The sequence below is a fragment of the Papio anubis genome, chromosome 16 (assembly GCF_008728515.1).
Source record: "Papio anubis isolate 15944 chromosome 16, Panubis1.0, whole genome shotgun sequence".
In the NCBI taxonomy this organism is placed as follows: Eukaryota; Metazoa; Chordata; class Mammalia; order Primates; family Cercopithecidae; genus Papio; species Papio anubis.
The window spans coordinates 2,403,624-2,429,320 of NC_044991.1; positions in this window are offsets into that span (position 1 = coordinate 2,403,624).

Below are 25,697 nucleotides of genomic sequence, written 5' to 3' on the forward strand. Positions count from 1 at the left end.
ATGTGGTTGTCAGATGCCTGGTCTCTGTCCCCTGATCTTCAGGGATACTCTCAGCCACTGACCTCACCGGACTCCAGGCGTATCCAGCAAGCACCAGCTGCCCACACCAGCATGACAAAGGGTCCTCAACACTCACAGTAAATACCGCTGCAGTGTCCGCGGGAGAGCCGAGGGCTGGATCTCACTGCTACTTCTTAGACGTGTGACCTGGGTCCAGATCCTTAGCCTCCCTGGGCTAACCTTCACCCCGGGCCTGGCACAGATTTCACACTCACGGCACAAGATCTGCTTTAATCTTCTAACTGTCTTATCACAATGAGGGTCGCAACCCCCAGGGCGCCGGGCAGGGCAGTGAACACTTGACCGTTAGCCCCTGTGCACTCAGTGTCCTGTGGCACAGGCTGTCTGAGTTAGCGGCACCGAGATACCATATGGTTCTAAGCACGCCCCGATGTGTACTGTTTGAAAATAGCACAATTCTGAAGCCTACTGACAAATTTTATGGGTTTTTCTCTCTTGCTAATTTATGGAAAAATAAAGCTCTTAACCATTTATCCTCAAAAGGGCTGCCTGAGCCATGGCTGTAAAAAGCCCACAGCAGGTCAGCTTCTCTTGAAGTGACTTTCTAGAAGAGGGAGCCACCCTGGGAAGAGGGTTTGCTCCCTGTAGTATCTCAGAACCTGTGGGCAGAGGTAGTGTGATGCCCTGTCCCACCTGTCCCCGAATCTTGCTCCCCTTGGGCCTGGCACCCAGTGCCCTGTGCCTGTTGGGGCCTGGATGCAGCCCTCTGCGTCTGTGATGTTGCCTATGTTGTCACTTCAAACATTAGCTTCCAGTGTGTGGCCGGCTGTCCCTGCCCAGTGCTGGGTCGGTCGGGAGAAAGCACAGATGCTGCACGTTCTGAATCTAAATGCCAGCGCTGTCAGCCAGGCTGGCCCCAGGATGCTTGGAATTGGGTGAGGCCAGCCTGCGCCACAGGAATTTCGGCCTCTCCACGGCGGGCATCCAGTCCTGGCATCGCTCTGGCTCTCAGCTCATGCCTGTCCTTCCAGTACAATGCAGGTGAAATGGCAGAAAGCGGGTGTCATGGCTCGTTCCACGCCACATTCCCGCAGCAATACAGAGGTGGCGGAGCCATGCTGGAGGGCTTACAACTGTGGCCCTGGGCTCACCCCCACCCTCCTGGGGGGCCCAGCACAGATGCCGTGACCTTTGCACTTTCCCGGCATCTGCACAGTGGACTCACATGATCATGAGTGACAGGGCAGAGGACTGGGTGTGTGCCCCAAGACAGAGCAGGAGGAAGGCCCTGAAAGTGAGATCCCTTGAGCATGAAATCCAGGCTCCACGGCCCCAGGAGGCAGCAAAGTGGGGCTGTCGTTCCCATCTGAGGTGGCAGAACTGCGACCCAGGGGCCTTATGGTCTTTCAGAAGGTGGAAGGGCCCCCAGAGGGTGAGCTGCACAGCGGGGCCCCCAACCTGTCTCAGGGCTCCCGGCATAGCCACAGGGAATGGCTCCAGCAAGCTGATGTCCAGAGGTGGAGGAAGGACAGACCACAGGGTGGCGGGATTGGGGGTTCCAGGAGCTCTGGAGCATCTGGAAGGACGGACCGCAGGGTGGTGGGATCAGGGTCCTGGGAGCTCTGGAGCATCTGGAAGGACAGAACAGTTTCTGTGCTCTGGGTCCTGCATGTGTCTTCCAGGGATAGGAAGTCTAGATCACCCCTGCTCATTTCCTCATTTGACAGATGGTAGAGGCCAGAGTGGCCAAGTCACTTGTCTACAGTGGCCCAGCAAGCAGAGAGTGGGGCGAGGTGGGCAGGCCCCCCCCTACAGCCCCTCTCACCTCCTACAGGCCCCCTTACCTCCTGCACCAGTGGGCCAGGTGGGCAGGTCCCCCCTACAGCCCCTCTCTCACCTCCCGCACCAGGCCTTCTTTCTTCACGGTGAGCCAACCTGGCTGGGATGTCAAGACACATGGGAGAAGGGCTCATGGCCAGTCTGCCTCATTGGGCCCAGTCTCCCCACGTGAAAACTGGAGACACGATGCCTCCTTCTCAGTGCTGCTGGGAAAATTCCATGGGAGGGCGGGAGCAGGTGGCCACTTCTGGTTGCTCTGGCTCCTAGAAGGGGCTGAGCAATGTTGCTCCTCCTTCACCTGTGGGGGTCCTGAGGGACCAGGGGCAGGTGACCTGCTGGCAGGTGTCTGATGGAAGGAAAGTGAGGCTGACCTGGGCACCTCCTAGGAGGCACGTCCCCTGGACACTTGCCCCTTTGCTCCACTAAAGTTGCACCTTCTTGCTACTTTCTGAGGGGGAATTTAGGACAGGCCACTTTGAAGGGAAGGAAAAGTTAGAAGACCTCCGGCCTCCTCTGTGTACCCCATCCCTATCCACATCTCCCCTGTCCATCCTGTCCACACCTCCCCTGTTTACCCCATCCTATCCACATCTCCCCTGTCCACCCCATCCACACCTCCCAGCCTCTTCTGTGTACCCCATCCCCATCCACATCTCCCCTGTCTATCCTGTCCACACCTCCTCCCAGCCGCTTCTGTGTACCCCATCCCCATCCACATCTCCCCTGGGTCCACCCCGGCCCACTTCTTCGAAGCTTTATCAGATCTCGATCTTATTCTTTGTTCATTCGGTTTATTCTCGAGCATTTATCTGATCTATTCTGTTCACGACGACACTTTAGCGGAATTTCGATCTCGATCTATATTCCTTTGTCGATTCCGGAGCTGAGATTTTCTCGATGATTTCGATTCCGGACGAGACCTTTGTTCACTCGACATCCATACTTCTTCAGTTTTCTTTATCTGACTTCGACGATTCTCGAGTCGATCTCGGTGGTTCACATTTCTTTGAGCGACTTATTCGACGACTTCTCTTTGTTCACTTTATCCATACTTTAGTTTTCAGTTTCCGATCTCGGATCTTTGTTTACCTGACGACATTCTTTCCGAGCGACGCGATCTCGATCTACATCTCCCCTGTCCATCCTGTCCACACCTCCCCTGTTTACCCCATCCCATCCACATCTCCCCTGTCCACACCTCCCCTGTCCACCTTATCTGCACCTCCTCCCCAGCACCTTAGATGTGGCCCTGCCTCAGGACCCTTGTGAAGGAGACACAGCCGCGTCCCCCTGGGTCCCCAGGCGTCACTGTGCCTCTGCTTTTCTAAGCCAGGGTGTGGCCTCTTCACAGGGAGCCAGCCAGTGTGCCTGGAACATTCTCTGGTCCCTGATGTGAGGATGAAGGTCGCAGGGCTCTCTGCTGGGGGAATCCAGGAGAAGGTGTGAACAGTCAGAGCCCGCCTTTGGGCCTGACTCTGGTGTCTGGGTCCAGGGTCGGGAACGTGTCTGCAACAGAGACACCTCCATTTTGTATCTGGGCACGGGATGGTTCCACAGCCTTGGTGTCTCCCCCATTTCCCCCCCAGGCCCCACTCTCTCCAGCCCAAGTACACCCAGGTAGAGAGCCTAAAGGAAAATGGTTTCCTTCCCTCCACAGAGCTAGACACTGTCCTCCCCTGTTGCTGCTGGAGGCTACCTACGTGGGAACTTGGAAGTTGCCAGAGGCTCAGCAAGGTGGCACCGTCCCTCAGAGGAGGCAGCAACCTCGCTTCCCGGAAACAGCCAGCGGTCTGGACCTGGGCAGTCAGTGGCCTTGGTCCCTGAGGTGTCCCCACTCTTTCCTCCTTTGTTCAGCCTCCTCCACATCCCAGACTTTGGGTCTGTCGGCTATGCATGCACACATGCAGCTCCCCGCAGCCCACACTCAGCCTCTCTCGTCTCTGGACTTAGGCTTCCTGCAGCCCCAAGAAAGGGCTTCCAGGCACCTCTCAGGTGAACACCCGAGGTGGACGCATGGATTCTATCAGCTAATTCTTCTCTTGGGCCCAGCCCTCCCCCACTCTTGGGTCTGTTCTGCCTCTGGGTTTACGTGTGGGTGGCCCCTGCTCCTGGCCCCAGCAGTGGGCCCAGAACTGACCCACCAGAGGACTCCAGGCTGTGGACACGCCACAAGGTCTGGCGCAGATCTTGCCGACGTCCTTGACAACCCACCCCATGCTGCGTCTCCACCGGCAGGGCTGCTAGGCTCTTGGGGTGCGAGGGCTCGGGGGAAGTCTGGAGTCGCTGCTGCCATCCTGGAGAATGAATCCAGGGCAGGGGAGAGGTGAGCAGAGAGATGCGGAGAGCAAGGCAAAAAACACCGTGACCTCGGGCCCAGCTGCGTTCACAGCAGCCCACCCCAGAAGGACTCCCAGGCGGGGTGAGAGGAGTGGCCCTGTGTTCTCTACAGGCACGTCCCTGGCACTTGCTCAACCAAGAGCCTCTCATCGTGGGACACGAGCAGAGTGCCTGTTGTGTGTCAGGGAAGCAGGCTGTGGCTGTGGGTAATTTTGGTGTCACCTTTTGATGGGGGCAGGGAGATGGAGGGAGCATTTGGACTTGGTTCGACGTACACCCAAGTCCCACCCCAGGTAGACTTTTACCCCAGCATAGAGAGAAAGGACAGGGATGGAGGAGAGGAGCCTTAAGGATGAGGCTAAGATGTCAGCACTGGGGCACAGTACAAAGCTGAAATTCTATTTTGCTTTTTGGTTCCTTCTCTGAGTGCTTTCATGTGCAAATAGTTATGTTAAAACCCCACAGAAAACCCTGAGGTGCCACACTGGGGTGAGGGGATCGTGGATCGCTGGATGAGCCATCCAGCATTCCAGCCGGTGTGTGACAGAATCATCCAAGGCTCCAAAGCCTGTCCTGTGCACTCTGGGCCAGGTGCACAGTTGGCTGGAGGTGGGAGACCCCAAGACACACAGCCCTTCCCATCCAGCCAAGGCTCTGTTCTTCCAACAAAGTTCTGCATTTTTTAGTTAAAGGATGTTTAAGAAATACACAATAAAGATGAGCACACATCCCACGCATTGCTTTTTGGGGCTAACGTACATACACATTCTGCCATGCTTGCTCCAGGCTCTTGGTCTTAAAAATATAAACAGGCTGGGCATGGTGCCTGTAATCCCACCACTTTGGGAGGCCAAGGCAGGAGGATCACTTGAGCCCAGGAAGCCGAGACCAGCCTGGGCAACGTGGCAAAACCTTGTCTCTACACAAAATACAAAAACTGGTCGGGTATGGTGGTGCATTCCTGTAGGGCCAGCTACCTGTGGAGCTGAGGCAGGAGGATTGCTTGAGCCTGGGAGATCAAGGCTGCAGAGAGCCATGATCACACCGTTGCCTTCCAGCCTGGGTGACCAAGTGAGACCTTGTCTCAAAAAATTAATTACTTAATTAAAAATACAAATGTAAATGAGTGGAAGTGGAGAGCCCTGCCCGGCCGCTCCCGCCCCCTCCCTGCCTCATGGAGCCTCTGCCTCCCTCCGTGTTGTGCTTTTCTGGGTGGGTCCCGGGTGCATTTCTGTAATGTGGGCTTGGCGTGGTTGCCTGGGTGGCGTCACGTGTCCATGTGCATGTCTAGCTTTATTCTTGAAAAAAAAAATCCATATTCTGCTTTTGAGGGTCACCCTCCCAGTGACGCTCATTCCCCTTCGCTGCCGTTTTCTTGCTCAGCTCGCCAAGCTGGACCCTGCTTCTTCCCCTGTGCAGAGGCTCCTGCAAGGCCCACATGGAAAGGGTGGCGTCCAGGCAGACAGGCACAGTCAGCAAGTGCAGGCGGAGGTTAGCGTGCGCTTAGGTGGGGATGCCATGGAATCCAGAGACATTTTCTTTCTGGACCCCGAGAGGGCTGAAGAGCAGCTCTGCGGCCTCCGCGGGTTCTGACTGGGCGCGGGCCTCCCAGGACACTGCACCGTCTGCTCAAAGGCCTGAAGGAGATGCACCTCGGCAGGTGCTGACAGTCTGCTCACCTCCGTGGATGGTCTGGCCAACTTCTTCCAGTCTGCTGACGTCCTGCTTTCCCTGCAACATCTCGGCCAGGTCCCACGTCTCCTCTGGCATCATTCTTGGAGGCCTAGCCCACCACTGTCTCCTCCTCTCTCTGGGGTGGACGAGGAGAGAGACAGACTGGCCCACATCCCTCCCCACTCAGCAGCCTGCAGCCTGGTGATGGGGAAAGATGCTTCACCAGCTGAGGTGGGGGCAGCTCGGGCTGGCATGAGGGGACCCTCCGGATTCTCTGGATTGACAGAGGTGTGTGGCGGACTTCAGCCCTGAGGAGACTCTGGCTGGGCCTGTGGGCACCTTCCCTGCCTCCTACAGAGTTCTTCAGACACGCTCCCACCCAACCATCCCAATCTGATTTCCAGCTTCTGGAAGGATGGGCCCTGGGCATTGCAAGACTGCCCTAGCATCATTTCTAAGCTTGGCACATACAAAGGAAGTAAATATGTTGTGATTGGTCTGAAATTGCATCTAAAACACAAGGCACTAAAAACATTTGCCCAAGGGGCCCCTGTATTAGGCCATTCTTGCTCTGCTATAAAGAAATACCTGAGAATAGGTAATTTGTAGGAAAAGAGCTTTAATCGGCTCATGGTTCTGCAGGCTGTACAGAAAGCATCCTGTTGGCCTCTGATTCCGGGGAGGCCTGGGAAGGCTTATAATCATGGCGGAAGGCAAAGAGGGAGCGGGGACATCACGTGGCAGGAACAAGAGCTGGGGGAGAAACGCCACGTACTGTAAAGAAGCAGATCTCGTGAAAATCCACTAACTCCTAGAAGGACAGCCACAAGCCATTCATGAGGGGTCCGTCCCCATGACCCAAACATCTCCCAGCAGGCCCCACCTCCAACACTGGGGATCACGTCTCAGCGTGCGATCTGGAGGGGACGCCATGCAAACCACACGTATCAGCCACATCTGCCCAGGACGCCTGTGGTCCACCAGAGGTTTCAGGTCAGCACTTGTAAAGCCACCCAAGGCAGCATGGGCCACCGAGTTTCAGTCCTAGCCTCCTAGCAGACCCGGGAGGCTATCAAGCTCCCATCATCGATTCCACAAGGGTAGAGGATGGGGGAGGAAGGATGCCGCATACCGGGTGATCCCAAGAAGATAATGGTTTGCCCAACACCTGGGAGGGCTGTCGTAGCCCCAAAGAGTGGTGATTAGAACAGCGTCTGAGGAAGGTGATCTTCTTAGGCTTAAACAGAGAAAAGAAATGCAGAGAGCCGGAGTAACAGAGCCACCCGCCTCCCTGCAGCTCTGAGGCTGCTTGGCAGTGGCAGGCGGGTGATGTGTTTGTTCTAGAAGGCGTTGGAGGATCCTGGCACGTCCTCAGGGCTCGCTCTCAGCTGCAATCATCTCTCAGAGAGAGGGGGATGAAGTGACTTGAAGTGGATTTGTCTGAAGAGGAGGGACGCTTGCTCCTCCCGTGGCCCCCAGGCCTGAAGGGTTCTCACAGGACTAAGCGGGAGGCCGGAGTGGCTCTGAGCACTCAGCTCGGCAGCCCTGCCTGTGCAGCCCGGCCGTCTCCCCGGGCAGCTGCCTGGCCCTGAGGATTTCGGCGAGAGCTGGTCCTGGAAAGACTTCACTTTCTCAGAGGTATATGTTTCCCTCCAATTGTGAAAGTGTTAACGTGCAAGTTACGGAAGACAGAAAAAAGTTAAAAGGAAGTAATAACTGATCTAGTTACTCAAGCAAAACAACTATACCTACTTTTTTAGGGGTAAAGACTTCCTTCTAGACTTTTTCTTTGGTCTTAAAAAATAAAAGAGCTAACTGTGGGCTGTGGGCCAGGCCTCCCTCTGATTTCCTTGTGTGCAGCGTCTTCCTCACTTGGCGCCTTCCTCACTCCCAGAGCAACCCTGGGGCAGATGCTTCTATTTCATGCATGACCCCAGGGGCTCTAGGAGGCTACCTGGCTCCCCAAAGCCCCGGCAGGTGAGGGGTGCAGCTGAGACAAGAATGCAGGGACCCAGCTCCTGAGATGTCCCCCCAATGGCTGCAGCGTGTGGCCCCAGCCCAGCATTGCCGACGTCATAAACACCTGTATTTGTCGTTACAATAATACCCTGAATATAAAGATTCTGCGTTCTGCTTTGTCATTTATTTTCATGTGAGCACAACTTTTTACAAAGGTGTTTTGGACGTGGATGCAGCTGCAGGCAGCTAGCAATTCCTCCGTGGTGGGTTATTTTGGATCTTTTCAGATTTTCAGTCATCGATAATCCTGTGGTACAGACCTTGGGCATCCACCCTGCAGCATTTCATGTTATTTATCAGACGTGGAATTTGTTGGTTCCATGACAACCACATGGCTGAACAGGGGGTTTATCCTGGGTGCATCACGGCACAGTGTGGCTGGCGAGGTGTCTGTCTGCGTGTGGGTGTGTGTGCAACCACAGACAATAAGCTCAGAAACAAGCATGTGAACAAGATCAGCCCTGTGTGTGTGAGAACAGTGGGAACACAAAAGCTGGGCACTGCGGTCGGTGGCTGACAGGGATGGGGATCGTCACTGGGGCCCGGAAGGTGTCCTTTAGGCTAAAGACCCCTCACTCTAGCAAATGCATCCCACTTTCCAGGTCGTCTGCAGAGCAGGGACTGGGGATGGGTACTGCTTCCCTGGTGCCCCAGTGGCTGCCCCAGGCCTGGCACCCCACAAGGGTGCTCAGTGCTGCTTTTCCAAGCAGGTGAGTGAAGGACTGACTATGACCACAGACTTCCAAGGTGCTACTGGCTCTGGGCTGAGCCCAATAGACTGCAGATGCCCTGTGTGGGCCCTCGTGGGGCCCCTTCCGCATTTCTGAGGAGGAATCCTGAAGGAAGAAGAGAGGCAGCCGGGCAAAGACACAGAGGCGTTAGCCCACGCTGGGGATGGTCGCCGGAGCCAATCTCAGGACAGGAAGGGATTGCCTGAGAGGGAGAGCCTGCCTGCTCACCCACCCACGCACGCCACCCACGAGGGCTCTGGGCAGCCTGCTGGAGGCCCCGTCTGCCGGATGGCAGTGAGCCTACACCAAGGTGGGCTGTCTGCAGCTCTCAGCCAGGCTCAAATGCCGGCTGGCGGGTGGGAGCGGTCGTGCTGCTGTGCCGAGGGGGTCCTAGCTCAAGGCCGGCCCTGTCAGGTGCGTCTCTCAGGTAGGGAGCCTCCACACTTTAGCTTTGCTTGTTGCCTACCAGTTCCTTCCGGAATGTCAGGGTGTATCAGCCATGATGCGGGACTGACCAGGTACTGCAGACCCACACATCACGGGGCCAGAGGGGCAGGCTGCCTCCTGCCCTCGGGGATGTGCCACTTGCGAATGCTAACAGAATCCCTCAGCCTGCCCTGGGACAGGCCGGGGGTGGCCGGGGGTGGTGGGCTCAGCAGTTTAGCTGCTGACTGTTGGAAAATGCTCCCTGAACCTCCCAACCACTGGTGCTGGCTGTGCCCTGAGCCTGGGACACGAAGCCTGGGGACACTTCCACACAAAATCCACGTGTGACCCCCGTGGGAGCCCAGGATGCCTCAGTAACGCACCAGGAGCCCTTTGTTGCCCCATACATCCCATCTCCATTTCCAACATGGATCCCAGCACGGGCTTGGCTGGCCACACCCTCAGGCCCTCCATGGCTTCTGTTCCTTCCTGCCTGGCTATGAACTGCGGGTCAGCAACTAAGTTCATGGCATGGAGGGTGCAGTGGGACCCACAGAGGCGGGCACAGGCTCCCAGGGTGACAGCTCAGGCACTCCCCAGGTGGAGCCTTCACTGCTGCTGGGCTTGGGACCTTTCTCTTCTCATTGTCAAAATCATCTCGCCCCAAGCCACGCCTGGCTCACTGTCTCCTGAATTTCAGTGACTCCGACTGTAAACCTTGGCATTTTTCCAGACATATCCCCCTCTTTACCTGCTTCCCAACATCCAATTAACTGCCATGTCTTGTTGATTTCCTAAATGAATCCAAAAGCCTCTGTCTCCCCTTAGTCCTCACTCTCACCGCTCCAGTCAAAACTGCCATGAGGTCTTCCCAGCACCTCTGCAGATAAAGAGATAAACCAGCTTTTCTTACTGCTGAATTTCCTTGTACGATTTCCCCTTGTTCTTAGATTAAAGCCCGACCCTTCGAACGTGGCCTTCAGGCCCCACGTGGCCTCATGATCCACTCTACCCGCTTCTCTTGCTGACAGGTACCCTCTCTCCTAGTCCATCCCCCTGCCTGGCCTCTCTGTCATCATCATCTTCTTCCTTTTCTTTTTTTTTTTCTCACTCTGTCACCCAGGCTGGAGTGCAGTGGCACGACCTCGGCTCACTACCACCTCTGCTCGAGCAATTCTCCTGCCTCAGCCCCCCCGAGTAGCTGGGATTACAGGCGCCCACAACCACGCCCGGCTAATTTTTGTATTTTTAGTAGAGACAGTGTTTCACCATGCTGGCCAGGCTGGTCTTGAACTACTGAACTCATGTGATCTGCCTGCCTAACCTCCCAAAGTGCTGAGATTACTGGCATGAGTCCCCAGGCCTGGCTAATTTTTGTATTTTTAGTAGAGACAGGGTTTTACCGTGTTGGCCAGTCTGGTCTTGAACTCCTGACCTCATGTGATCCACCCACCTAGACCTCCCAAAGTGCTGGGATTACAGGCGTGAGCCACCGGGCCCAGCCACTGCACCCGGCTGACTTTCACTTCTGAAGGTTGTGCTGCCTACCGCAGGGCCTTGGCACATGCACCTTCGTTCCCATCCCCTGTTCACCTCTCAGAGCTCATTGTTATTTAATGCCCTTCTCTCCCCTGCCCCACCCTCCCCTGCCTCTGGGCTCCCACTAATCCAAATACAATCAACTCAACTTACACCAGTTATCTGGCTTCAGAAGCATGCAATTTGTGTAAAAAGAACGCAAGCCTTTCACCACTGGACAGCCTTCAGTATAGCTCCATCCCAGCTATCTCAATGCCAAACAAAATTTCAGGCTTAGTCTAAGCTACATGTGTGAGAAAGAACAACGTTCCCACATTTCAGAAGCTCAGAGACTATAAAAAGTATGAAAACATTATTTATGTATTGCAGTCACTACAAAAAGTAAAAAAAGACATATTGTCTCCTGTATTAGTCCATTTTCACACTGCTATAAAGAACTTCCAGCCGGGAGCAGTGGCTCATGCCTGTAATCCCAGCACTTTGGGAGGCCGAGGTGGGTGAATCACGAGGTCAGGAGTTCGAGATCAGCCTGACCAACATGGTGAAACCCCATCTATACTAAAAATACAAAAATTAGCCCGGTGTGGTGGCGTGCACCTGTAATCCCAGCTACGTGGGAGGCTGGGGCAGGAGAATTACTTGAACCCAGGAGGCAGATGTTGCAGTGAGCCAAGATCATGCCATTGCACTCCAACCTGGGCAATAGAGTGAGACTTTGTCTCAGAAAAAAAAAAAAAAAAAAAACCTGCCTAAGAATGGGTAATTTATAAAGGAAAGGGGTTTAATTGATTCACAGTTCAGCTTGGCTAGGAAGGCCCCAGGAAACTTGCAATCATGACGGAAAGTAAAGGAGAAGCAGGCACCTTCTTCACCAGGCGGCAGGAAGGAGAAGTGCCAAGTAAAGGGGGAAGAGCCCCTTATAAAACCATCAGATCTGCTGAGAACTCACTATCAGGAGAACAGCAAGGGGGAAACTGCCCCCAGGATTCAATTACCTCCACCTGGTCTCTCCCTTGACATGTGGGGATTATGGGAATCACAATTCAGGATCTCAAGATGAGATTTGGGTGGGGACACGAAGCCTAATCATATCATCTCCTTACTGATTTACTTAATTACCTAATATTTAATGAATCCCTCCTGAGTACCCAGGAATTTGCCACATGCTGGGAAATTCAAACCCCAGGATTCAATTACCTCCACTTGGTCTCTCCCTTGACATGTGGGGATTATGGGAATTACAATTCAGGATCTCAAGATGAGATTTGGGTGGGGACATGAAGCCTAACCATATCATCTCCTTACTTATTTACTTAATTATCTAATATTTAATGAATCCCTCCTGAGTACCCAGGAATTTGCCACATGCTGGGAAATTCAAAGTGGAATAAAGGCAGACCAAAGAGTCTGCTTCTGGTTATGGCGGGCCAGCTCAGTTGATCCAACAAGCCCTCCGACGACAAGGACAACAGCTGTGTACAATAGAAACCACAAATTATTAACAGGTTAGAAAGTCAACAAAGTGGTGAGGAACTTTGAAAAAGGAATATAATTCATGCCTGGAGTAAGACCCACTTAACTGTGGCGTATCATTTGTTTTACACATCGCTGGATTCATTTCACTAATATCTTGTTGGGTCTATTTGCATCTGTGCTTTTGAGTGAGATTTGTTTATAATTTTCCTTTCCTTTCTCTAACATCTTTAACTAGTTTGCTATTAGGGTAATGCTGATCTCGTAGAATGAGTTGGAAGTGTTTTGTCTGCTTCTAGTTTCTGGCAGAAATATGAAGAATTGGTATCATTCCTTCCTTAAAAGATTGATAGGATTTGCCAGTGAACCATCTGGACCTGAGGTTTCGTTTTCTGGAAGGCTGTTAATGACTGATTCAATTTCATTTATAGATATAAAGCCATTCAAGTTCTCTGTCTCTCCACGTGTGAATTTTGATAGTTTGTAGACTTCAAGGATTTGGTCCCCTGTATTTAAGTTACCAGATTTGCAGGTGTGGAGTCAGTTCTTCATCGCATTCCATTTTAACGCTCACGGGACCTTACAAAGACACAGCTCTCTCATTTCTGATGTTAGTAATTTGCATCTTCTCCCTTATTTTCCTGGATGGACTAGTTAGAGGTTTCCAACTTGATTGATTTTTTTTTAAAAAACCTATTTTTGGTTTCATTGATTTGTCTCTGTTGTTTTCTCATTTTTAAGATGCATTGATTTCTGCTGTATTTTTTGTTATTTATTTACTTTCTGCTTGCTCTAGGCTTCCATTGCTTTTCTTTCTCTGGCTTCCTGAGGGTGAAGAATAGATGATTTACTTTAGATCTTTCTTCTTTCTAATATATGCACGCATTCAATGCTATAAATTTCCCTCTAAATATCACTTTCACTGCATCCCACAAATATTTTTATACAATAAACTTAAAACATTAGAATAGTTTCAAGTTTAAAAGAAAATTGCAAAGATACAGAGTGATGTTATATCCTACCTCCCATTTCTCCTATTATTAACATTTTACACTGATGTGGCACATTTATTGTAATGAATGAATCAATGTAAATACAGTGTTATTATCTAAAATCCATACCTTATTCAGATTTTTGAGTTGTTCATGAACATTCCTTTTCTGTTCCAGGATCCCACATTACTTTTAGTCATCATGTTCCCTTGGGCTGTCTTGGTTCTTCCAGTTTCTTAGGTTATCCTGGTTTTTGATGACCCTGTTTTGAAGAATACTGATCAGGACTTTTATAGAATGCCTCTTTGATATGTTGCATTTTCATTTCATTTAGTTCATTTTAACTTTTCTTGAGCCTTCTTTAACCCCTGTGTTTTTTTTATTTTTTTTTTAATTTTTTTGAGACGGAGTTTCTCTCTTGTTGCCCAGGCTGGAGTGCAATGGTGCCATCTCAGCTCACTGCAACCTCCACCTCCCAGGTTCAAGCGGTTCTCCTGCCTGAGCCTCCCAAGTAGCTGAGATTATAGGCATGCACCACCACGCCCGGCTAATTTTTGTATTTTTGGTAGAGATGGAGTTTCACCATGTTGGCCAGGCTGGTCTCGAACTCCCGATCTCAGGTGACCCACCCATCTCAGCCTCCCAAAGTGCTGGGATTACAGGTGTGAGCCACCGAGCCCGGACGACCCCTGTGCTATTTAAAAGTGTGTTGTTGAATCTGCAAATGGCTTGGGATTTTCCAGATATTTTCCTGCTATTTATTTCTAGTTTAAATTTATTGTTAGTTGAGAACGTAGTCTATCTGATTTCTATTTTTTAAAAAATTTAAAGGTACGTTTATGGCCCAGAATGTGGTCTATCTTGGTGGAAGTTTCATCTGAACTTGAGAAGAAAGTGTATTCTGTTATTGTGTGCAACATTCTGCAAATGCCAATTAAATCAAGTTGGATGATTGAGGCCATCAGTGCAACCACGTCCCCTCTGAATGCTGCATCTGCCTATCACCAGCAGAAGGGTGTCGAAGGTTCCAGCTGTCACAGTGGATTTGTCTATTTCTCTCTTCAGTTCTGTCACTTTCTGCCTTGAGTATTTTGACTGTCTCTCGCTGGGTGCATACACATTAAGGATTGTTATATATTTGTAGAGGGTTGACCCTTTGTCGTTGCGTAATGCCCCTTTTTCTCCCGTATTATTTTTCTTGTTCTGAAGTCTGTTATGTCTGAAATCAATATAATTACTCAAGCTTTCTTTTGATTGGTGCTAGTTTGGTACATTTTTCTCCATCCTTTTACTTTTGATCTATTCTAGTCTTTATACTTAAAATAGGATTTCTTGTAGACAACACATACAGTACGTTCTCACTTAGCGCTGTCGACAGGTTCTTAGAAATTGTGACTTTACGTGGAAGGACATATAATGAAACCAGTTCTACCCCAGAGAATTGGTATAAACAAGAGTTCTGTTCCTACAGCATATTTCTGTTCACAAAAACACCAAACTTCTCAAGAAAGTCCCCCAATACTAATACTAAACACTGAAATTAATGTGAGCTATACATACACTTAAGAAAGATCAATAAAAACAAATAAGATATTTATTTACCCAATTATTCCAGTTCAGGGTCATGGTGCCTGGAGTTTGCCTGGTAGCTCAGGGCACAGGAGGAACCACGCCTGGACAGGACGCCCTCCTGTCTCAGAGTGCACCCACACCCCCCTTCCACACTCACACAATTCAGGGACAGGACGCCCTCCCGTCTCAGAGCGCACCCACACAGCCCTCCACACTCACAATTCAGACATGCAAATTAACTGAATACATACATCTTTAGGATGTGGGAGAAAACTGGAATAACTGGAGAAAGCCCAGGCAGACATGGGGAGAACACGTAAGTTCCACATAGACAGTAGCTGCAGTTGGGAATCAATTTTTTTCTCATCAACACTGTAATGAAACAATGTTGAACAAAATGACATTATTTGAGGACCTGCTGAAGTTGGATCTTTTTTTTTTTCTTTTTTGCAATCCATTATGATGCTCTCTGTCTTTGAATTGCTGTATTTGGAATGTTCCCATTTAAAGTGATTATTGAAAGTAAGACTTAGTTCATTTTAACTTTTCCTGAGCCTTCTTCTTTGACTCATGTGCTATGTAGAAGTGTGTTGCGTAGTTGTGTTGCGTAGTTGTGTTGCATCATTGTGTTGCATGGTTGTGTTGCATAGATGTGTTGCATAGTTGTGTAGTTGTATTGTATAGCTGTGTTGCACAGTTGTGTTGTGTAGTTGTGTTGTATAGTTGTCTTGTACAGTGTGTTGCATAGTTGTGTTGTGTAGTTGTGTTGTATCGTTGTGTTGTGTAGTTGTGTTGCATAGATGTGTTGTGTAGTTGTGTTGCATAGTTGTTAGTTGTGTTGCGTAGTTGTGTTGCATAGTTGTGTTGTGTAGTTGTGTTGCAGAGTTGTGTTAGTTGTGTTGCATAGTTGTGTAGTTGTGTTGTGTAGTTGTGTTGCATAGTTGTGTTGTGTAGTAGCGTTGTGTAGTTGTGTTGTATAGTTGTGTTGTATAGTTGGATTAATACCTCATATGTTTGTAATTATTTCTACTTATTACATTTATTCTTTTTTCTTTATCTTTCCCTTCTTTTCTTGTTTTTTTCTGGTTTTAACTGAGCATGTTTTAGAACTTCATCTCCTTTCTTAGCATATTATATTATTTTTAGTGATTGTGCTGGAGTTTCATTGTTGTGTATTGTTGAATATTTAAAATCTGCCTTCGAATGACACCATGCTGTTTCATGTGGTGTGGCTATATTCTAAGTTCTTCCCATCACGTGTGGCGATGTATCCATATACTATAATCATCCAATATATTGTTACTATTATCATTTCAATCAAGCAATTATCTTCAGATCAATAAAGAATAAAAAATAATAGACTTAACTTTCATTGGTTTCTTATGACATCCTTTCTTTTTTTAACGCAGACCCAAGTGTCTCACACGTATCATTTTCCTTTTCCCTGGAAAACAACTTTGACCCTTTCTCGCAGAGCGGGTCTGATAGTGGTGAATTCGCAGTTTTTGTTCGTTCCAGAAGGATTTCTCATTCACATTTGAGGGATAAATTGGCTGGATGTAGAGTTCTGAGTTTTTCTTTCAACACTGAAAAAACTCCACTGTTATCTTGCCTGCGTGGTTTCTGACAAAAAATTTTCTGTGATTAGTGACTTGTCTCTCAATTATTAAGGTGCCTGCCCCAGAGCTGCTTTGACAACCTTGGGTGATCAAAGTTGGGCTTATGGGTGTTGAAAGTTGAGGGTTTCTAATAAACTTTTGGTGCCTTGGACTGGGAAACAAAGGCACTATAGCCTAGATGTAAAAGAGAATCAGAAATGAAAATGTCCCACAAAGACCATAGCTTAGTTTCTCATGATGGAAGTTGCCCAGTAAATCTTCAAGACTGAATTGGATTAAGAGAGTTCTGGATCAGTAATGTCCCTTGGTGCTGGGAAGAAGCAAACAAAAACTATCTTTTCAGGTAGATACTATTACCCTAAGTGTCAAATAATGTTTGTAGCAAGTTTTCAAGAACTGTTTTCAAGAACCATTATCAGCACGTAATCAATGATAACTAGGAACATGATGAGACAAGAGAACATGGGTGAAAACTATGAGAAATAGCGAGCATATAGAAGTAGACACACAAGAACTCCAAATATTAGGGTTATTAAATATTTAACTATTGTAACTACTATGTTTTCTGTATTCAAGGATATAAAAGCTAAGTTCAAAAATTTCTCTTTTTTTTTTGGTTTTGTGGCTTTTTATTTCACAGAATAAAATAATAGCATCCATTGGTTAAAAAAAAGCAAATACCTTTCATAAATCTTTTAAAAAATTTTTTATTTTACTTTAAGTTCTGGGATATATGTGCAGAATGTGCAGGTTTGTTACCCAGGTATACATGTGCCGTGGTGGTTTGCTGCACCTCTCAACCCGTCATCAGGTTTTAAGACCCACATGCATTAAGTATTTGTCTTAATGCTCTCCCTCCCTGTGATCCCCAACCCCCAATAGGCCCTGGTGTGTGATGTTCCCCTCCCTGTGTCCATATGTTCTCATTGTTCACCTCCCATTTATGAGTGAGAGCATGTGGTGTTTAGTTTTCTGTTCCTGTGTTAGTTTGCTGAGGGTGATGGCTTCTAGCTTCAAAGATGTCCCTGCAAAGGACATGATCTCATTTTTTTAGTAGTATTTTTGCATAGTACTCCATGGTGTATATGGACCACATTTTCTTTATCTAGTCTATCATTGATGGACATTTGGGTTGGTTCCATGTCTTTGCTATTGTAAACAGTGCTGTGATAAATATATGTGTGCATGTCTTTATAGCAGAATGATTTATTTCCTTTGGGTATATATCCAGTAACGGGATTGCTGGTCAAATGGTATTTCTGGTTTTAGATCCATGAGGAATCATCACACTGTCTTCCATAATGGCTGAACTAATTTACATTCCCACCAATCTTGTAAAGATGGATTAAAGACTTAAATGTAAAACCCAAAACTCTAAAAACCCTAGAATAAAACCTAGGCAACACCATTCAGGACACAGGCATGGGCAAGGACTTCATGACAAAAATACCAAAAGCAATTGCAACGAAAGCCAAATTTGACCAATAGAATCTAATTAAACTAAAGAGCTTCTGTACAGCAAAAGAAACTAGCATCAGAGTGAACAGGCCACCTACAGAATGGGAGAAAGTTTTTGCCACGTACCCATCTGACAAAGTTCTAATATCCAGAATCTACAAGGTACTTGAACAAATTTATGAGAAAAAAAGCAAACAACCCCATCAAAAAGTGGGCAAAAGATATGAACAGACAGTTTTCAAAAGAAGACATATATGTGGCCAACAAACATATGAAAAAAAGCTCATCATTGCTGGTCATTAGAGAAATGCAGATCAAAACCACAATGAGGTTCAAGCAATTCTTATGCCTCAGCCTCTCGAGTAGCTGGGATTACAGGCATGCACCACCACGCCTGGCTAATTTTGTATTTTTAGTAAAGACAGGGTTTCTCCATGTTGACGCTGGTCTTGAACTCCTGACCTCAGGTGATCCACCTGCCTTGGCCTCCCAAAGTGCTGGGATTACAGGTGTGAGCTACCGTGCCTGGCCCAGAAATATCTTCTACTCCTTGTCTCTCTCTTGTTCCAGAGGTGCAGCCCTGAAGCTTCATGTGAGAGGCAGGCAGCCAAACACTCAGAGGAAGGCCATCTCAAGGCAGATCCAGGCTGTTCCACATGGACATAGCCAAGCAGCTGGTGCAAAATAACGCGCACCAAGTGTCTCCATAGACATTAGGACTTTTAGAGCAAAGCTTTTATTATTTTCCTTGAAAAATCTTTCATCATTTTGCAAGAGAGTGCTCCTGACAGGTTTTGAGTGAAGCATGCTTCCTCAGTACCATTCTCAGTACTTGGCTTACTGAGGGTCTGGCACCCATTCTCACTGATGTTTCAATGACTAATTACAACTTGGAGCAAAGATTTTCAAATTCTGGAATGTATCAGAGTCTCCTAGAATACATGATCAAAGATCCAAATTTCTAGGCTCAACCTCCAGATTTTGATTCGGTAGGTGCTGGGTGGGGCCTAGGAATCTGAATTCGTTAAGACCCACTGCCCCAAGTTGTCGCAAGTCATTGATTCATCAGCGATACTCATTTAAGTTAGTTTTGAAGTCAATAACACATGAACTATACAGAATAAGCTTGCTGTTTTATGCAAAAAGCCACATCATCAGATGTCTATGACTCTTTTCTTTTTCAGTAAGTCTCTGTTTCACACTTTATTCTTAGAGTCTAGCTCGTTACCTGACCCATAATAGGCCTTGATAAAGATTTGTGGACTGACTGGGTGTGTGACTGCCCCAGAATCTGACACCCAGAGGGTGCTCAGAACAAACACTAGGAATGAAATCATGGCATCTATAGCACATGGTTCTCACTTGAGGAATGCCCAGGGACACTAAATGAGGTCATCAAAAAAAAAGAATTCAGCCATGAATGATGGCTTGGCATGACAATGCAAACTGAACAATCATGTGTTAGAGACAAACTTCTAAGGAACCGTTATCTTTCCATTGGTCTATATTCCTTGTGTTTGCTAACTCATTTAATTAGATCATGTGTCATAAAGCAAAGTTCTTAGTCTGCAGTACCTTACAGTTACTGCCAAGTGTAGCTGTCGGTATAGACCTGGTTATGCTGTAGTAACAAAAATGCCCCCAGGCCAGTGGCTGAACGCAGCTTGCTTCTCACTGAGTACATAGTTAGGGGCTGCTGTAGCCTCGGAGACAGGTGTACAGAAGAACAACCTCCCAACGTGCTTTCAAAAGTGGTGCCACAGGAGATAGAGCATCAGGGCCCTGAAAATGTTTGTCTGGAGCTGATCCACATCAATTCTGCACACGTTTCACCGGCCACAGGTTGAGAGGCAGACAGCCTTCCCCCCGTCGTAGCCACAGGCTTCCACTCTACCTCATTGGCATGCAACTATTCTGGGACACACATCTTTTGGTCTTTACCCATTCCAAATCATCTTCCCCTTCCCACCTTCATCAGTTTTTTGGAGGGGGCAATACGCTCCCTCTTCTTGTTCAGGTGAGGTTGATGCTTTCCCTAAAGCCCCAGTGTGGTCATAGGCCTGACTCCTGGCTACTCAGAGACACAGTGCCAGGCTCGGGATCAAACCTGCTGGCTGACAGGCAGCCCTAGGACTTTAGGCTGGACCATTAGGAAGGGGTGTTGTCTTCTATCTGAACTTGACCTCCTAGAAGGATAGAATCCTGTTGTCACCTGTGGGAAAGCCTGTCCCTATATTGATGTGTCTCAATCTTTTCTTATTATTGACCCATCAAGTGATTTTTAGACAGTTTTACTGCAGTCACTCCCACCCACTGCATTAAGTTTTAATAGCATATATATGCTATATATAAATATATTATATTATATATAATATAATATATAATTATATATAAAATATATGTGCTATATATAATATATATTATTATATATAATATATATGATATATATATATATTTTAATATACTGGGGCCCCTTGTGGGGTCCCAAAACCATTATAATAGCTAAGATTTTTTGCCCAGTAAGAGCTAATTTTGCCCCATTGCGGGAAAAGTCATCCCTGTTAGCATTTTTTTTCGTAAATGAAGTCAGTTTGGAGGAAGGCAGAGCAGCAGGCCCTGAGGACGCCCGGGAGTCTGGATCTAGTGGTGCCAGAAGATGGGTCTGACCTCGAGATGTCCCAGTTACTCAAAACAATAAATTCCTGTTTTGCTAATTGAGTCTGAGTTGCATTTCTGTTGCCTTAATGGAAACGGCCCTTAATAATCCATAAATGTTTAAATTATGCTACGTGAACTAAGGATCAGTGGTTCTAAAATCCTCTTTCTTTCCCGTCTTTGAACTAAGTCCTCCCTGACTCTGAAGCAGTTCATTTATGGCTTTCCTGATGCCACCTTTCCAATTGACCTAATGAAACCTACTTCATAACATCAGGTTCCTTCAATTCTCCTTCATCTTACCTTATTGGGCACCGTCTTTCATCAATGCATCTCCTGTGTTATAAATTGATCACTCGATTGATTAATCACTTTCCTCAGTTTATCTGTGTATCCATTCCCCCATCCATCCAATTATCCACCGCTCCCTCCATCGATCCATCTACACCTAGTTCCTCTTTCACTCACCCTTCATCCATTTCCCATTGCTCTGTCCTCCACCTTTCTCTCCCTCTGGCCATCTGTCCCCTCCACCTCACAATGTCGATCTGGAGAAAATCTCCAGTGATTTCTCTCATTGCCAAGTCCATTAGTCATTGCTCTTATCACACAGGATCCCACAGCAACATTGGATCCAGCTGACCCTTCCTTCTTTTCGCCGTTTTCCTTTTGGATTTTCTATCAGTGTGTTCTCCTGGTTTATTTTCTCTTCCCCAGGCTATTCATTGCACCCACTTTGCTGGCTCCTCTTTTAATTGATATTTAAAGGTTGGAGTGCCTCAAAGTTCTTTGTCAACATCTATAATTCTGCATCAAGAAGCTGATGTAACATCTCCACGTGCATGTAAAATGTGCATCTCAGGCTTAATATTGGCAACATAGAAATTCGATTTTTGTTAACCCACGCTTTTATTTTTTCAATGCTCAGCTTCCCGGATTGATAAACCTCATCATTTTGCAATTGTTTAAGCCAGAAATCTAGGCATGATCCCTGAATTCTCTGTCCTTCAGATGGCTTGTGCAGTTGTTTGACCTGGCAAGCTGACTTTTCCTGCAGAATACATCTTGAATCTCTCTGCTTCCCTCCCTCCGTCTCCGTTGCTGGCATTTTAGCCCCAGCCACCATTATTCTTACTTCACCTTAGACTTGGCCTTCGAGTTGCCTTCCCCTCTTGCTCCTTAATTCCTTTACCATACAGCAGCCAGAATGATATTTCAAACTCCCCTGATGACAATTATCCAATGGTTTCCACAACACCTGGAAGAAAACCCCCGTTCCCTACTTTCCGGAGCTCTGGGAGGGAGGATACGCAGAGCTGCAGAGCTGAGTCAAGTAGATATCGAAATCTGGTGAGATACCGCAGGAGCCACGACAACCCCAAATATAATAACTGGCTTGTGTTTTCATGACACTTTAGCATTGACAGAAGCCTTTCCTGGTCCCTTTCCTACAGGGAGCTGAGTGTTTCATCCTGTGCGCTGCCCACCTCACGTCCTTCCTGATTTCCCCTTAAATGCTGACGTATGATACTGTCTCTGACAGACAGTGAATCCTTAAAAGTAATGGTTGTGACTGTTTAATTGTTTCATCTTTGTAAACCCGACACAGTTTCTCAGTATATATGTTTTTCATTAATAGACTTATTTTTTTTTTAGATTTACAGACAGAAAGATTTATCGAACAGAAAGCACAGAGTTCCCACCTGTGCCCTTACTTTTCTCTATTATTAAAGTCTTGCTACATTTGTTACTATTAATGAACCAGTATTGATACGTAATAATTAAGTAAAGCCCATAGTTTACATTCAGGTTCACTCTGTGTTGTAGGTAAAGCTCTCTGGGCTTTAACAAATGCATAATGGCAGTTACCCCTGATTGCTGTGCTTCAGAATAGTTTCACCACATAAAAATTCCCCGTGCTCCACATAAAAAATCCCCCGTGCTGCACCTCCTCATCACTCCTCGCTGTAGCTCAGACTTCTGGCTAGCGCTGAACTTTTACTATCTCCATTGCTTTGCCTTTCTCAGAATGTTACATAATTGAAATCATACAACATACAGCCTTTTCAGAGTGACTTACTGCACTTAGCAATATGCGGTTAACATTTCTCCATGTCCTTCTATGGTTTGATAGCTCATTTGTTTTTAATCACTGAATAATATTCCAACGTAAGGCTGTATCCATTCATCTATTGAAGGACAGGTTAGCTGCTTCCAGTTTTGGGGATTATGAATAAAACTGCCGTAGGTAGTGATGTGAAGCTTTTGTTTCTCTAAAGACACAATTACTAATTAACTGTGTGGTAGGAGTATGTTTAGGGTCTATTTGCCTTTGTGAGGAACTGCTAAACTGTCTTCCAAAGTGGCTGTGCCATTTTGCACCTTACCAGCAATGAATGAGAGTTCCTCTTACTTCACATCGTCACCAGCATTGGCTATTTCAGTGTTTCGGGTTTTAGTCATTCTAATAGGTGTGTAGTAGTGTGCCATTGTTGTTTTATTTTGCAATTCCCTAATGACAAATGATAGTGAGCATCTCCCTCTATGCTTACTTGCCATCTGTATGTCTCCGATGGTGAGATGTCTGTTCAGGTCTTCTGCTCATTTGAAAATTGGGTTTGTTTGCTTATTGTTGAGTTTAACAACTTTGGGAAATTGAGTGAAACAATTTCTTTGTATATTTTAAATACAAGTCCGTTATCTGACATGTGTTTTGCCACAGTGGTTTCCAAGTCTGTGGCTTGTCTTTTCATTCTCTTAACAGTGCTTTTCAGAGCAGAAGTTTCAAATTTTGATGAAATCCAACATATCAATTTTTTTCTTTCCTAAATCAGACTTTTGGCATGGTATCTTAAAAGTCACCTCCAAGTCCAAGGCTCCCTGGATTTTCTCCTGTGATATCTTCTAGAAGTTTTATAGTTCTGTATTTTTCACATCGATCTACAATCCATATTGAGTTAATTTTTGTGAATGATGTAAGGTCTGTGTCTAAATTCATTTTGTTTTGCATGTGGACGGCCAGTTACTCCAGTAATTCATAGAAAAGAGCAGCCATTCTTATTGAATTGCCTTTGCTTCTTTGCCAAAGGTCAGCCGTGTTTGTGTGGGTCTATTTCTGAGCGCTCTGTTCTGCTGTTCTTTTCCATAGATCTGTTGGTCTGTTCTTTCTCTCATACCATGCTCTTTTGATTACTGCATCTTTATAGCTTGTCTTGAAGTTGGGTAGAATCAGTCCCCCGGCTTTCTTCTTCTTTTTTTAGTAATGTGTTGACTCTTTTAGGTCTTTGCCTTTCTACGTAAAATGTAGAATCAGTTTCTCAATATCCACAAAATAACATACGAGATATTTGATTGGGATTGCACTGACTCTGTATATCAATGTGAGAAAAATGGACATCTTAATGATGCAAGACAGGGGAGCCCCAAAATTGGGGCTTAGCCTAGGAGGGTTCTTGGCTTTGCCCAGGAAAGAATTCAAGGGCGAGCTGGTGGTGTTAAATAGCAACTTTTATGGAAGCGGATGTGTACAGCAACAGCAGAGGTGTTGCTCCTTGCAGAGCAGGGTTACTCCATAGGCAGTGTGCCCAGAGCAGCAGCTCAGAGGCAATGCTGAAGGCATAGTTATACCCACTTTTAGTTATGTGCAAAATTAAGGAGCAGACAATGCAGAAATTTCCAGAAAAAGGGTGATAACTTCCAGGTTGTCAGGCCATTGTCATGGAAAGGGGCAGTACGTTTTGGGTGCTGCCATGGCATAGTGGGCATGTCTCATGAAGGGATGTTTTCACCTCTTCCCCGTTTCGGCCAGTCTTCAATCTGGTCCGAGTCCAAGTCCTGCCTCCGGAGTTGAGTCCTGCCTCCTACGTCACTAACAATATTAGGACCTTTTATCCATGGAAATGGAACATCTATTTATTTTGGTCTTCTTTTATTTCATAAGAGTTTCTTTTCCTTCCATAATCTTGTACACATTTTGTTAGATTTATAGTTCAGTATTTCACTTTGGGGGATGCAAATGGAAATGATGTGCTTTTAATGTCAAATTCCAATTGTTCTCGTAGATAGCATGTATAGGAAGCAACTGCCTTTTGTATATTGACTCAAAGTCACAAGGTTGTGACTTTGCTTTATTGATCATGAGTTCTGAGAGGGGTGTGTGTGGTGTATGTGTGTGTGTGTGTTTATGTGTGTGTGTTTAGAATTTTCTGTGTAGACAATCATGTCATGTGTAAACGAGTAGCATTTTATTTATTCTCTCCCAGCCTGTGTATCTTTCCTTTTTTCTTGTCTTATTGCATTAACTAGGACTGCCACTATAATATTAAGAGCAGTGGTAAATAACTAGAGTTGATAACTAGTAGTGGGCACAAAGTTGTTCATAACCTTTCTTTATTATCTTTTTAATGTCCATGGGATCAGTGGGGATGCCCTTTCTTTCATCTCTGAGATAAGTAATTTGCCTTTCTTTATTTCTTGGTTGGCCAGGCTAGAGGTTTATCACTTTTATTGATCTTGTCAAAGAACCAGCTTTTAATGCCATTGATTTTTCTGTATTGATTTCCAGTTTTAAATGTCATTGATTTCTGCTCTAATTTGTATTAGTCTATTCTTCTGCTGATTTTAAACTTAATTTGTACTTCTTTTTAGAGCTTCTTAATGTGGAAACTTAGAATACTGATTTGTGATCTTCTTTTTTAATATATGTATTCAGTGCTATCAATTTCCCTCTAAGCATTGCCTTCATTACATCTCGCAAACATTGATGGGTCATACTTTTATTTTCCTCAAAATATTTTACAAGTTCTCTTGAGATTCCTTTGACCCATGTACCATTTAGCAGTGTGTTATTGAATCTCCAGATGTTTTGATATTTTCCGGCTAGCTTTTGTTATTGATTTCTAGTTTAGTTCCCTTGTGGTCTGAAAGCATACTTTCTATGATTTATATTCTTTCAAATTTGCTAAGGTGTGTTTTATGGCCCAGAATGTCTATCTTGGTTAATGTCCCATGTGTGCTTGAGAAGAATGTGTATTTGGCCGTTGTTGGGTGAAGTCTTCTATAAATGTCAATTAGATCTAGTTGATTGATAGTGCTGTTTAGTTCAAGTATATCCTTATGATTTTGTGCCTGCTGGATCTGTCAATTACTCAGAGCGTGTTGAAGTCTCCAACTTTATTAGTGGATCTGTCTGTTTCTCGTTGCAGTTCTTTGAGTGTTGCCTCTCCTATTTTGATGCTCTGTTGTTAGGTGCATACACATTAAGGATTCTTATGTATCTGTGGAGGACAAACCTCTTTATCATTATGTAATGGCTCTCTTTATCCATAACATTTTTTCCTGTT